General features: G+C 43.3%; 1 protein-coding gene across 7 annotated transcripts in view; it reads right to left on the bottom strand.

Annotated features, from left to right (window-relative positions):
- Positions 1–13,477, bottom strand: part of lin54 (lin-54 DREAM MuvB core complex component) — a 97,205-nt gene that overhangs the window by 68,150 nt on the left and 15,578 nt on the right. For 2 of the 7 annotated variants that reach the window (XM_033024991.1, XM_033024966.1), the window contains exon 2: positions 2,764–2,902. The exons of 2 other annotated variants lie outside the window; for them this stretch is intronic. The gene's annotated coding sequence lies outside the window, so the exon portion shown is untranslated. Of the gene's footprint in view, positions 1–2,763; positions 2,903–6,085; positions 6,089–13,477 lie in introns of all 7 variants that reach the window. 3 more of the 7 variants (XM_033025001.1, XM_033024985.1, XM_033024973.1) reach the window with 2 other exon arrangements.

Raw genomic sequence — 13,477 nt, 5'->3', positions numbered from 1 at the left:
CACTGTTCATATGCAAGAAAACCAATAAAATAATTAAAGCTACAAATTATGAAACAATTATAAACACTGATCAGCCAAAGTAGTTTTATACTTTGGTGAATATAAAGGTGAGGTGGTAGACACCAACCTACAGAGCTCATAAGTGCACCGAGTTTGAATGCATTAATAGCTATTAAGCTTGGTCCTTAAATCGGCCTAATACTTAACAAGGAAAAGATGTTTCAAGTATTTAAACACACTCCTCAATAAATCCAAATCATGGCATGGTTCCAGAATGTGTAAGCAAAAAATAAGCCCAATACAAAAAAGGTTAATTATTAGCACAAAGAAAACAGGGTACACTCCACAGTGCCAAAACCATGAGAGCACTGCATAATATTATTTTGGATAGAAGAGGGAGAGATGGAAAAGTTTAGGTACCAAATTTGAAAGGGTACCATGTTTTCACTTTTGCTTTCAACTGGTCTCAAAGGCCATCAGATTTGATCTTCAATCTACACTGTTAGCTACCTTATGGATCTAGGTCCAGTCCATGCCCATATTCAAGCTTATAAGCACTAGGCAATAGAAGGTAGACACAAAATGCTGGAGTAACTCAGCGGGACAGGCAGCATCCTGGAGAGAAGGAATGGGTGACGTTTCGGGTCGAGACTGACGTCAGGGGAGTGGGTGGGACAAAGATAGAATGTGGTTGGAGACAGTGCGACTGGTGAGAGAACTGGGAAGGGGAGGGGATAGAGAGGGAAAGCAAGGGCTATTTGAAGTTAGATAAGTCAATGTTCATACCGCTGGGGTGTAAGCTACCCAAGCAAAATATGATGTACTGTCCCTCCAATTTGCGCTGGGCCTCACTCGGACAACGGAGGAGGCCCAGGACAGAAAGGTCAGATTGGGAATGGGAGGGGGAGTTGAAGTGTTGAGCAACCGGGAGGTCAGGTAGGTTAAGACGGACTGAGCAGTGGTGTTCAGCGAAACAATCCTCGAGCCTGTGCTTGGTCTCACCGATGTAAAGAAGTTGACACCTGGAACAGAGGATACAGTGGATGAGGTTGGAGGAGGTGCAAGTGAACCTCTGCCTCACCTGAAAAGACTATTTGGGTCCTTGGGATGGAGCCAAGGGGGGAGGTAAAGGGATAGGTGATGCATCTCTTGTGGTTGCAGGGAAAAGTACCTGGGTAGGGGGTGGTTTGGGTGGGAAGGGACGAGTTGACCAGAGAGTTGCGGAGGAAACAGTCCCTGCGGAAAGCAGAAGGGGTGGAGATGGGAAGATGTGGCCAATAGTGGGATCCCGTTGGAGGTGGCGAAAATGTTGGAGGATTATATGCTTTATGCAGCGGCTGATGGGGTGGAAGGCGAGGACAAGGGGGACTCTGTCTTTGTTGCGAATGGGGGGGGGGAGGGGGAGCAAGAGCAGAGCTACGAGATATTGCACTGTTCTTCAACACTGTCACCATGGTGCATAAATCCTCCCACACTTCGCTGCCTCTGCAGAGAATTCTCTTTTATTCTTAACCAATGCCTTTCTTATGATCTCCCCATTAATGCAGACATCTTTATTTAATCCCATTCTTCACCACCTGATCATTGCCAAAATATTGGGCAACACCTTTTGCCCCTATCCTGGGCAGGTACCTTTGGAGCTCACCAAGCACAAACTGTTCAATGTTAACTTGGATGCCATAAATCCCTCCCCCTCAAAATATTTGGCAATTTAATGCATCTGTGTCTATCTCAAAAGTCAGATTTCAAATGTCATAAAGTCAAACAGAACGGGAGGCTCTTTCCTGTCAATCCACCTGTCAATGCCTATTAAGTATTCATTTAGATGACTGGCAATTTCAGACACTTAGCCTGCAGCTTTCTTTGTCTTGGCAATTCAATGATGCGAGAGCTTTTCCTCTAAAGGACATTGAAAAGGAATGGGAAGTGCGGTATGTCTTCACTATGCAAGAACAAATGGAGCTTGTTTTTTTTTTAAAAGGGAGTCATGAACATTTGGCATCAGAATGCACAATGCGGACCAATTCGCAGTCTTCCCTAGCAGAGATGGGTGGTTATCATAGTTAGGAATTAAATGAAATTGAGATGAGGGAGCAAGACATTGACCTCGTGGAAGATGGATCCACTGAGAGAATGTTCATCAGAAAATAAAGATAGGTAAATGACAGTCAACTGAAGACATGACAAAAGGATAAGTCTGAGCATGCATATTGCTGCTGAAGTTTGGAGATATAGAGAGGGGGGGGGTCTAACAAAGCTGGCCACAGATAAAAAGCAGCTATGCATTCAACAATTATCTCAGTGAAGTAATTGATTTGGCAAATAAAGTAATAGAATGTTTACAAATACAGAATGAGGCTACGCAAGCTATTGTGTCCATGGTGGTCAACAAAGATCACCCAGCTTCATTCTTCCATCGTCTGTGGCTCTGCATGATACAGCTCTTAAAAAAGTGATGTACACTTGAAACGTACCAAGAGCTTCTGCCTCTACCGTCCTTTCAGGCAGTAAAATCCAGACCTTAACCACCATTAACTAAAAGAAACATTTTGTTATCCTTTAATTATTCTACCATTCACTTCAACTTATTCCCCTTGGATTTGACCCCTCTGGTAAGAGATGAGTATCCTTTTATCTAATCAATCAATATCCCTTAATTTTTCTTAGACAGTCCCCAGGAATAGAGGACAACATTGTCCACTCTAGTTTTGCAGATTCCATGGCGGCCAAAAGAAACTGATCATTCTTAAGAAGGGTCCTGACCTGAAACGTCATCTGTCCATTTCCCTCCACAGAAGTTGGCTGATCGACCAAGTTCCTCCAGCACTTTATGTTTTGATCAAGTCAACTTGAATTTACTGTCATATGCACAAGTACGGTGAAGTACAGTTAAAATGAAAATCTTGCTTGCAGCAGCATCACAGGCATATAGATTCAGAAAACACAAAAACATAAATTATAAAAATTACATAAATTCTACAAGATGGTGAAAACAAAAAGACTGCAAAATAAAATGACGTTTGTTGAAACAATTGCAATATCGGCGGAGGAGGTGGTCCCTAGTATTCTGTTGAAGAAGTAGGATTAAGGTTGAGCTGGTCAATTCAAAATCCTGATGGATGTAAGAAAGTAGTTGTTCCTGAACCTGGTGGTGAGGGACTTCAGGCTTCTGTATCAGGTGTCTGGTGGTGGCAGCAAGAAGAAAGCATGGCCCCGGATGGTGGGAATCCTTCATGATTGATGCTACCTTCTTGAGATAGTGGCTCATGTAGATGCTTTCCATAGTGGGGAGGCCAAGCCCATGACTGGGCTGAGTTCACCATTTTCTGCAGCCTTTTATGTTCCTATGTGTGGGAATTGCACCACCAGGCCATGATGCCAACCAGATTACATTCCACAGTGCATCTGTGGAAATTTGTTAAGAGTATTCCAAATCTCTTTAAATTCCTAAAAAAAGTAGAATGCTGGAGCGCTCTCTTCATGATCACATTTACTTGCTGGACCCAGGATAGGTCATCTGAGAAGTTATCACCCAGGAATATGAAACTATTAGCCCTCTCTGCAGCTGGTGTGTCACGACAAGTCTGTAGAATTTCTATGATGCAGGCTGACAGAATTAGGTTTAAGAGGTACTTTCCTTCTGCTGCTTATGAAGGCATTCTGGGGCCACTATGCATGGTCTCAAGGTTCTCAACATTATCCCCAATGCTCCTTCTCCACCATGAGCTGTCAAATGCTCGTCATACGGTCACCCAATCATTCTCTGGATCATTCTCATAAACCTCCTCTGGACACTCTCCAACGCCAGCACATTCTCCACATATATGAGTCCAAAACGGCTCATAATACTCCAAATGCGGTCTGCCAAAGCCTTATAAAGCTTCAGCATTACATCTTCTCACACAACAGATTGTCTATTTCAGAGGTCTAGCACCAGGCATGCAAATGATGTACTGAAGGATGCTGACAAATCAGGTTGAAGGATCCCCCCAGGTTCATGGTCCTGTAGGCAGTCTAGATGTCAGATGTACACAAGAGAAGGGACAACTACTACATAGTAGACTTTTATTTTTCCACTTAGAAATTCAAATACACTTTTCAAATAAATCTCCCCTCAGCCCCATTGTTCCAAAGAAAATAACCCTAGCCTATGCACATTTTCCTCACAGCTGAAATATTCTAGTCCTGGGCAGAAATGTTTTGAGAGGTGCCCCAGGTTTTGTGAAACATGTTGCAGCAAAACCATCACCACAGCCTCCGAAGTAGCCAGCTCCGTGATGGTAAGTCCACAAGCTCTCTAGGTCGATTCCAGTTGGGGACTGCCAGCTCCTAGAATCTAGCAGCCCGGGACCAGCTGCTGTTACCAGGTCAGCTCGCCTGCCCCGGGACTGGCTGTAGCGCCCAGGTCGGCTGGCAGGTCTGGCTGTAGCGCCCAGGACGCCTGCGTGCCCCGGGAATGGCTGCAGTTCCCAGGTCGCCTGAGTGACCCGGGACTGGCTGCACGAAAACTAATCTTTTTAAAAAACGCCTGCGGGCCAGATGATTTCGGGTTATGGGCCGGATCCAGCCTGTGGGCCGTAGGTTGCCGACCCCTGGCCTAGATGTCAGGCCTCAATGTCCCCCCCCCCCCATGTTTAAAAAGCAATTTCCACCCATGCCTCCTGGCAACAACTTTGAAACCTCCCATGCACCTCTCCTGCAATCATTATATTTCCTATAATGTGATGATGAGAAGTGAGTACCTCTTATCACCAGAGGCGCCGTACGATTGGCAGCCCCACAAACAGTCTGTTTGTTTTTTCGTCTTTTTTAATTTTTAGTGTGTGTGTGTAAATGTTCTATGGTTTGTTTTATGTGGGGGGGGACTTTTTTTTCAGTTTCTTACATTGCCGGAGATGCGATTAATTTTTGGATCGCATTCTCCGGTCGCTCTGCGGCCTACCATCGAAGGAGCTGGAGGCCTCCTCGGACTGACCTTGTGCCCAACCGTGGGGCGTGGACTTGCATCGGAGTCGATCTCTTGCCTGCGATCTATACATCGGGAGCTCACAGTCTCAGGAGAGGTTGTGGATATCGGGAGCTCCAATGTCGTGGAAGGTTCGAACAGCCCCGACGTGAGGTTCAATAGTCTGGTGCGGGGGAGCTGACATCCCCCCCGATGAAGGGGCAGATCGCCTCGACGCGGAGGGCCCGCCGCCGGCTACGGGAGTCAAGATCATCCCGTCAACGGATGGCCAGAGGCCCCCGACCACGGGAGAGCACAGGGAAGAGATTGAACTTGTTTTCGCCTTCCATCACAGAGAGGAATATCTGTGATGGATGTTTATGTTAAAATGTGTTTTATTGCTTTTTATCGTATGACTGACGGCAAATGAAATTCCTCGTATGTTGCAAAACATACTTGGCTAATAAAGTATTATTATGATTGTGAAAATGAAAATGTAGATCACGTTATTTGTGGAGAAATGGCATGTGCAAGTAACATTTTATTTTGTCTCCAACTTATCAACTATTTCTCCTCTGTGATAGGGGAAGCATCTGATAAATGCTCAGATCCACCCAAGATAATTAATTACACTGACAGGGAATATGGGTACAATTTTAATATAGTGACCATACCACCAGGGGCACCGCACGATTGGCAGCCCTGCCAACAGTCTGTCTGTTTTCATCTTTTAAAATTTTTTTTGGTGTGTGTTAAAACTGTGTAAATGTTCTCCGGTTTGTTTTATGTGGGGGGAGGCGGTCAGGGAAAACTTTTTTTCAGTTTCTTACCTTGCTGGAGATGCGATTAATTTTCGGGTCGCATCTCCGGCCGATCCGCGGCCTACCATCGATGGAGCTGGAGACCTCCTCGGACTGACTTTGTGCCCCACCGCGGGGCGAGGACTCAACATCGGAGCTGATCCCTTGCCTGGGATAGCTCCAACCGTGGCCTGCGGACTTACAATCAAGAGCTCGCAGTCTCTGGAGAGGCTAGTCGGGAGCTCCAACGACGCAGAGGCTCGACCAGGCCCGACCCGGGGTCCGATCGCTGGCGCAGGGGAGCTGACATCCCCCCCGATGCGGAGGGCCCAAACGCCACCGGCTATCAGTCAAGATCGTCCCGTCAACAGAAGGCTCGAGGCCCCCGACCGCGGGAGAGCTAAGGGAAGAGATTTGAACTTTTTTTTTGCCATCCATCACAGTGAGGAATGTGGAGGAGTCACTGTGGTGGAGATTTATGTTAAAATGTATTTTGTGTGTTCCGTTGCTGTTTATTGTATGACTGACTTGGCAAATGAAATTCCTCGTATGTTGCAAAACATACTTGGCTAATAAAGTATTGTTATGATTGCGATAAATGTGACCTAACCAAAATCCTAAAGACTTCCATACTCTTGCACTCAATGTCCTTAGCAATGAAGGTAAGTATACCGTATATTTTCTTTACCATCCTATCTACTTGTGTTGCCACCTTTAGTGAACTATGAACTTGGACTCCAAGATGCCTCAACACATCATTGTTGTTAAGGATTTTGCTATTAACTGTACACTCTCTCCTTACATTCAACCTCCCAAAGTGCAACACCTCGCACTTGCTCCATTTGCCATTTCTGGAGCTGATTTATATCCCGCTGTATCTTCTGGCAGCTCCTCCAATGTTGGTGTTGTCAGCAAACTTACTCACCAAACCATCTACATTTACATCTAGGTCATTTATATATATTATACAAACAGCAGTGGTCCCAGCTCAGATCCCCGAGGAACTCCACTGATCACAAACCTCCAGCCAAACCTTCCACCACAACCCTTCTCATATCTGAGTAAGTCAGTTCTGAATCCAAATGACCAAGTTAAGGTGGATTCCACACATCTTAATCTTCTGGATCAGCTCACATAAGGGACTTTATCAAATGCCTGATCAAAGATGGCTGAAAAGATTTAGCATTTCACTGAAAGAAAGCTTTGCATTGCAAGAAAGTTAGCATTTATGCTAAAGTTTAAAATAATTTCTGCCCTTTGTTTGGACCAACACACACTAGCAAAAAAAAAAAGTGCGATATTTTGACTTCTTCCACAAGATGAAAAAACATTTATTTAGTTTTACAAATAGTTTTCAAATGTCTTTAGTAGAAAGATTGGGGTAGATCATACCACAATCCTCATACTAAGGAAATTTGGGAACAATTAGATCAAGCAGCAAACAAACCCACGCAGTTGTTGTTGAATTTAGGCTGAAGTGCTGTATTCTACTCAGAGCACTCTGCTTCAGTCACCCGAATGACATGGTGGAGTTCTCCAAATGGACAGTATCAAGTTCCAAGGTAGATAAAAATGCTGGAGAAACTCAGCGGGTGAGGCAGCATCTATGGAGCAAAGGAATAGGTGACGTTTCGGGTCAAGACCGGGCCCTTCCTTAAGAAGGGTCTGAAGAAGGGTCTCGACCTGAAACGTCGCCCGCTGAGTTTCTCCAGCATTTTTATCCATCTTCGATTTTTCCAGCATCTGCAGTTCCTTCTTAAACAGTATCAAGTTCCGTATCTTTACCAGCTCTCAGGCTAATAAATCAGCCCACAAAGCAAAGCCCTGCCCGCTTAGATTTGGTGCCATAGAATGCTGGAAACATTTGAGTCAATTTGAATTAATAAAGCTAATTTTAGCATTTAAAAAAAAAATGTTTTTAAACAGTTTCAACTTTAACAGCTGTTGAATCTTGGTCCAGGGCCTTCCGTCAAAAACCAATCAACCTGTACAGAACACAAAAGTAGGCTATTTACTTCATGTTTATTCCACCGTGCAACAGACAAATCTTTTCCCTTGCATTAATTTATGCACTAGCATCATTATTTCATTATCTTAACCTAGGAAAATCTATTCATTTTAGTTTTGAATAAACTGAGAAACTGAGTCTATAGCCATGCTAGAGTTCCAATTCCAAAGATTCGCAACCTTCTTGGAAAAGTTCTTTTCAATGCTGTCCTGAATGGTCTATCCCATATTTTGAGATTGTGACTCGCTCTGCATACCTTGGGCAGGGGAAGTATCAAACCCTCATGTATCTCTCTCAAGCCCATAAAAGTTTGTAACATCTTAATAACATAATTCTTCTTGACCAGAGTATAGACACTGTTTGCTTAATCTTTCTCATTAGACAACTCCTCTCATCCAGGAATCAATCTGGTGAATCTCTGCTGCACTTAGTCCATTGCACGGATCTGCTTCCTTTGGGAGACCAGATCTCAACACAATTTCTAAGGAAGCCTAACCAGGACAGTGTGTAATATAGTAAAATATATTGACTCTTATACCTAAATCCTCCTGTAATAAATGCCAACACACCATTTGGCTACCTAATTGCTTAATTTACCTGCAAAGTTAACTTTCAGTGATTTTGTGCGTGAGAACACCCAGTTTCAATCTCCATTTGTTTTTTTCCCCTAGTGAAGTGAATGCCTTACATTTTGCAATATTATACTCCACCTACTATATCCTTGCCATTCACTTAATTGGTCAATGTCTTCTTGAAGCCCCTCTGAATTTTCCTCTCAACCCACACTGCCATTAGCTTTGTACCGTCAAACTAGGACAGGGCTCAAAATTAGCGGTTGCCCGGGTGCCAATGGCAACCTACAGTCCCGCCGGGCAACCTAAAAGTCATGTCGTTTTGCCCGGCTTGGCAAGCACCCGGGACACCTAGCGTTTAATTCAGAGCGGGCCCCCTCTCTATCTCTCTCTCTCTGTCACTCTCCGTCTCCGCCCGCCATTTGTGTCCGGGTCTCGGCTCTCCGCTCGGCACGGCCGGCCGCCTTATACATGCGCACTGCCACGGCCTGCACATCCTCCCCCTGCACATGCGCACAACCACGGCCAGCACATCATCGGCCATGGTTGTGCGCATGTGCGGCCCTGCACGTGCGCACTGCCACGGCAACTGGTCGGCGTTGGCCACTTTCTCTCTCCCTTTGCATTGTGGGAGATTTGGCCGCCATTGCTGTCTGGTCGCTGCCTCACCTCGACCGCTGAAAACCAATGCAGAATCACTCCCTGGAGCTGGAGTAACTCTTGCTTCTTGGTTTCCTGGTCCTCTAAAAATATTCCAAATCGAATTTAAACTGGTGGACCCACCACCACCAAACTCCATTCTCTGAAAAATAACAACCTATTGCATTTTATCTGTTTATTTATTGTGTATATATATGGTCTATGGTATATAGACACACTGAACTTTTATCTCCTGTTCTGTATTATGTTTACATATTCTGTTGTGCTGCAGCAAGCAAGAATTTCATTGTCCTATCTGGGACACATTACACTAAAACTCTCTTGACTCTTGACTTGGACAAGCAAAAAAGGGTTCTTGGGGAAAAAAGAGGTACCTTAAATTTAGTTGCGTCTGGTTGGGTACCGATGGTAGGGTGAAGACTATTCCATGCTTTAATTGTGTGGGGGAACTCCATGGAGCAGCCAGCAACTCTGGATAGAAGAAATTGGGTGACGTTTCGGGTAGAAACCCTTCTTTAGATTTCCTCTGGTTTTAGTTTAATTTAAAGATACAGCGTGGAAACAGGCCCTTCGTCCCACGCCAACCACCGATCACCCGTACTCTAGTTCTATCCCACACATCAGCGACGCGTCAAGAGTCAAGAGTGTTTTATTCTCTCACGTCCCAGTTAGAACAATGAAATCCTTACAGAATATGTAAACATAGTACTCTGTAAACAATGTTATAAACGAGAAAACAAAACTCCATACAGACAGCACCCATATTCAGGATCAATAACGGGTCTCTGGCAATTTTAGGCAGCAACTTTATGGCCAATGTACTGCCCCATAGCCTTGAACTGAATTAAAACATACAGTAGCTGTAAAGTGGGACATAGCGTCACTTAGAGATTTAAGACTGAAAATGGATAGTTTCTTTTTTTTTTTAGTAACCAATGTTATCAACGTATAATTTTTTGTGTGTTGGAAAATAAAATATAGTGGCACAGCTGGTGGACTTGCTGCCTCACACGCCAGAGATCTGTGTTCGATCCTGTTTTCGGGCACTGTCTGTGTTGAATTTGCACATTCTCCCTGCAAGCATGTGGGTTTCCTCCCACATCCCAAAGACGCATTGGCTTTGTAGGTTAACTTGTCTCTGTAAAATTGCCCCTAATGTGCAGGGAGTGGGTGAGGAAAGTGGGATAACAGAACTTGTGTGAATGGGTAGACAAAAATGCTGGAGAAACTCAGCAGGTGAGGCAGCATCTATGGAGCGAAGGAAATAGGCGACGTTTCGGGTCGAGACCCTTCTTCAGACTGATGTGAGGGTGCGAGGGGGGGGGGGGGGCGGGAAGAAGAAAGGAAGAGGCAGAGACAGTGGGCTGAAGGAGACCTGGGAAGCGGAGGAGAAATCAGGGGACTACCTGAAATTGTGGATCAATGTTCATACCGCTGGGGTGTAAACTGCCCAAGCAAAATATGAGGTGCAGTTCCTCCAATTTGCAGTGGGCCTCACTCTGGCCATGGAGGAGGCCCAGGACAGAAAGGTTGGATTCGGAATGGGAGGGGGAGTCGAAGTGCTGAGCCACTGGGAGATCAGGTTGGTTATTGCGAACTGAGTGGAGGTGTTGTGTGAAGCGATCGCCAAGCCTGCGCTTGGTCTCACCGAGGTTGATCATACGCTGAATAACCACATTTTTGTTTGGAAGTGTAAAGAGATAATAGAAATTGCATTCATTGCAACGTGTAATTTTGCTGCATGTCATTGTGGTATATATCATGTCTTGATTGGTGAATATGTTTAGTTTGAGACTTTATTTGAAGCAGAAATAATATGTGAATGCTTCATAGACCATAATTCCGACTGGTAACTACGCACTTCGTCCGAGCACATTATCGCACACGTCATGCAAGCCATCTTAAATGACCACCTAAACTGTAATTTGGCAACCTTAAAAGCTGCCGAGGTTGCTCGGCTGGCAACAGGGAAAAAAAGTTAAGTGTGATCCCTGTGGGATATTATGGCTGATCTCATATCCAAATTATTGATATTGATTACCAGTAGCAAGAACCCCATCATCGATCTTTGTGGCATCTTACTATTCAGTCTCCCTGGTCAAAAATATTCCACCATTCCCTCCCTCTTTTAACCAATTTTCAATTTACACATGTCTGTTACCAACTATCATAATGAACTCTTAGTTTTGTTTAATGACTTTGCAACATACCTTGTTATAGTCCTGAAAGTTTAAATGTCATGTTCACTGTCTGCAATGTAGAATGCAGGACGATTTTGCCCAGCCCTATTATTATTTACTAAGTATCCTTTTACCACATCTTCATACCACATATTAGCTATGTCCCTGCTAATAATTAGCTAACTCATCTGCATTTTCTCTCTTCCTCTTTACTTAAATAATGGAGTTGCATTTGCTAGCTCCGAAAGCATGGGAACCAGTGGAAAATCTAAAGCATTTTGAATGATGACAACCAGTGCAGCTACGACCTTCATTGCAGCCTCTTTGCAAGCCGTGGGATTCAATCATATTTCAGTCACATTAATTTAAAGCAAATGTAACAGAGAAGCTAATGCTAATTTCTTTCTGCACCTCATTCCCTTTAGACTTACTGTTCACAATTTATTTGTTTTGTCTTCTTCAGCAATGGAGGATGCAAATTTTAATTTAACTTCTCGGCTGTTTCCTATTTGTCAATATAATTTCTTCTACCTCAATCAATGTGGTTCATACATTATACATTCTTATAGAATATTAAAAAAAAACAGGTTAAAGTTGCTTCACACTATATTTTACTTTCCCTTTTCTTATCAGCATATTCACCTTCCGATGCTGAATTCTGAAGTTCACAATTCTTGCACTTTTCAATCAATCAATCAAAGACTTTATTGTCATTCAAAAATACACAAACAAATGCAAGTCTGAACGAAATTTTGTTGCATCTGGCTCACCGTGCAACATAAAATAACAAAAGGATAAAATAGATAATAGTGGCAGCGCATTATATGGAATTCAAGAGTCTGATGGCTCGGGGGAAGAAGCTGTTGCAAAAGCTGGCCGTTCTGCTCCTTATACTGCGATACCCTTTGCCCGAGGGCAGCAGAGTGAACAGTCCATGATGGAGACGTGTGCGGTCTTTTATAATGCTGTTGGCCTTTGTTAACTTTATAAGCCTTTCCCTTTGATCTATTACCATTTTCTACTTATTACCCATGATATTTAATGCCATAAACTTATACACTCTTTTTGTAAGCTATTATTTACTAAGCATACTTAGTAAATAATAAGTGTCAGGCAAAATTAATTCATACCAGCGAGCCAGTCGTATTAAGATAGGCCCAATGCTGCAGTTGGTCTCACTGATAAGCTGAGCAAAGGGCTCCAAGTGGAAGACTGCGCTGTCCAAAGGACAGGCAGATAATGGTATTAGGCCAGTGGAATATCTGCAAAATTTGATATTTCCCATCCTCCCATGGAGCATCCAAATATCAATGATTGTGAAGAATGCACTTTGGAAACTACAGGAATTGGTTTTCACCCATTGCCCTAATACTGCAACTTATCAGCATATTTACCTCACAACCAACACTATTTAACGCAAGAACAATAAGGACCTGGAAATTGTTCTTATTCAATATTGTAGCAACATTATACAAATTCTTGGCAAAACACATTTTTAGCAGGCAGTTTTCTCAGTATTTAGATCAAAAACCAAAGTTAAATTGTGCTGCCCTTTATTTTGTTAAGCATTCCTTCAACTTAACATGTTATGCGGCAACTACAGCCAAATGGAAATTCAAATAACTTCAAGAATTCTGCCAAAATCATTTAACCAAGCATCAACTTTTATTTTTAAAACAAGAGCATTTACAACATATCTTTTACCTCCACATGATGTGTCAAAGCACTTGTTACTTTTCCCTTTGAGCTGTAGAAGTTTGGGAGCAGCAAAAGTGATATTTTCCTGTAGGAAATAGTGTAGGAACTTGTTTTACAGCAGCTTGACTAAGCTGAAACAATCTCTAACATGACACATGCTGGCACTCAAAAGTACCAGCATTTCCCTTCTGCCATAAAAAATGACCATACATAGATTACTTGCACACACCAAGGATTTATCTGGCATTTACAAATGGCAAAAATTTGGTATATTGTCTCCAAAAATTGGATGGGATTAATTAACTATTTACAACCATACAATTTCTCATGCTATGCATTTTAGAAATGTTCTGGATTAAAGTTTACTTTATAGACAAGTTGCTTAAATAAAAATCAGCAAAACTTAATAGATCAGTTATAGAAACATAGAAAATAGGTGCAGGAGAAGGCCATTCGGCCCTTCAAGCCAGCGCCGCCATGCAATATGATCATGGCTTTTTCCCCACATTCCCTCGATTCCCATAGCCCTAAGAGCTAAATCTAACTCTCTTGAAAACATCCAGTGAATTGGCCTCCACTGCCTTTTGTGGCAGAGAATTCCACAGATTCACAAC

This window comes from Amblyraja radiata, chromosome 1 (genome assembly GCF_010909765.2).
Source record: "Amblyraja radiata isolate CabotCenter1 chromosome 1, sAmbRad1.1.pri, whole genome shotgun sequence".
NCBI classification, from domain to species: domain Eukaryota; kingdom Metazoa; phylum Chordata; class Chondrichthyes; order Rajiformes; family Rajidae; genus Amblyraja; species Amblyraja radiata.
Note: the sequence above shows the minus strand (reverse complement) of the source record. Positions and strands in the feature narration are given on the sequence as shown.